General features: G+C 35.9%; 1 pseudogene; it reads right to left on the reverse strand.

Annotated features, from left to right (window-relative positions):
• Nucleotides 1–62: 62 nt before the first annotated feature.
• On the reverse strand, nt 63–857 carry LOC105823092 (annotated as a pseudogene).
• Between the last annotated feature and the right edge of the window lie 1,101 nt (nt 858–1,958).

The raw sequence follows: 1,958 nt of genomic DNA on the forward strand, positions 1-1,958 counted from the left end.
AATTTACATAACCCTTTTTTTTCACAAACAGGACTCTTTATTTGTCATTAAAAGTCTGAATTTTAAACAGATTTCTGGAGTGGTGGTTCATATCCATCAGCTCGTTCAACTTTAGCACGTGTCTTGTCACCAGTAGCTTTTCCAGAACTACTGCCTTCACCATGAAGCTCCATCAGTTTTCCCAATTCAAACTTGGGCTTCTTCAGCATTTTTACTTTTCTTACAAAGACATCATGGAGAGGATAAATAGATTGGCAAGTCTTTTCTATGTCTTTTCCAGTGCTGTCCAGAATCAATTTATTGACTACTTCTCTCAAGTCATTTGTCTGCACCTCTCTGGTCATGATTTCCATCATCTTCTTCCGGATTTGGCAGACCTGTTGGTGCTGAACATAAGAGGTCTTCGTATCTGATTGTTGCGTTTTTTAGTAAAACCAACACAGAACAGACGAAGCAAATAACCATCGGTAGTCTTGACATCAACATGAGCTTCAATCATAGTCTGCCATTTTTTAACCATGGAACACATTTTGTCACAGGTAAGGTCCATGCCATGAAAATTAGTCAGGCAGTTTTTGCCCTGAACATCTTCAGTAATCACCTTGAATTTTCTAAATGCAACTTCATCATTTTGCAGATCAGTAAGGCTCACTTCCAAACACACGACCCTTGAGGCCATCAGAGGCAATTTTCGTTCCTTGAGACCTGGTGACTAGTGTTTTCCCAATATTTCTTATATTGAACATAGCAGGTGCCTTCACATCATACCAATCTTTCTTAGAAAATGGATCAACTACTTTCTTCTTGGCTCCCTTTTTGCCACCTTTCATAAGGCGCTTGTTCTTGTCAACAGCCATGGTGCTGCTCAGAGAGCTAAAAGGCCACGTAACTCTTAATTCCTAGGTCTAAGACTTGCCATTGCCTCCCAGAAATTATGTAACTAGAGCTTCATGCTTAGTAGGGAACAAATTTATAAAATATACATTACAGGCATAAATCTTGAAATAGCTTCCCATTTCCAAATTTATTAGTTTAACATTCCAAAATTAATTTTTTAATGTTTAATCAATTAAACTCATCTCCATAATAACTTTGTCACTTGTGTTTGCCACCAGTCCAAACGTCAAACAGGCAAGCACACTGTTGGTCCAATCTAACTATCCTCATTCTTATGCGTTTTTGGCTTTCACTCTAACCGCTTCAAAGCTCACATGTTAAAGAAATCTGTAAGAATAGTGTGACTTGATAGGAAACCATTCTGATGAGATATCACAAATATCCAGTTTGCATTTTTAGTATTTTTCTATAGCTTATTACCAGAAATATTTGCAAGAATGTAGAAAATTGGCTCAGAAAAATCATTTGTTCTTGCTGCTGCTTCACTAATTGCTTTAATGGGTAGTGACATCATAATTTGTACCTTGGGAGAGGTTTCGTAATATCCCAATTGGATATTACCACTTCTGTAGAGCTAAAAAACAAAAAGCAGAAAAGAATGCAAATGACTAATTTACCACACAGGTACATGCACGCACATGCACACTCACACACAAACACACACACACATACTGATTCGGGAGAGAGAGGAAAGCTAAAAAGTACAAACCCAAAATTTTCACAAAATTGTTGTTTCTCATTTGGCACAATTTTGGTTTAAAGACGTATTAGCATTAGTACTATAGAAGGAAGGTTTGTAGTATATTGTGTTCTTAAGTATACTTGAAAGTATTTAAGTATTTCTTAATTGATTAATGATGTGCTACATCTTCTTTATAAACCACTTTAAGACTTGAATACAGATTGTTTAAAAAAGAGACATCTTTGTGGGAGAAGATGCACCTTTTTTTCAGTTTAGATACTTTCTTAACTGATTGACATTTTGGAAATTTGAAGAAATGATTTAAGCCAATAGCTAAAAACAGCCCTTCCTCTTTAGTATAGAATATTTTATAGAGTTC

This window comes from Propithecus coquereli, unplaced genomic scaffold (assembly GCF_000956105.1).
Source record: "Propithecus coquereli isolate 6110/MARCELLA unplaced genomic scaffold, Pcoq_1.0 Scaffold66, whole genome shotgun sequence".
Taxonomy (NCBI): Eukaryota; Metazoa; Chordata; class Mammalia; order Primates; family Indriidae; genus Propithecus; species Propithecus coquereli.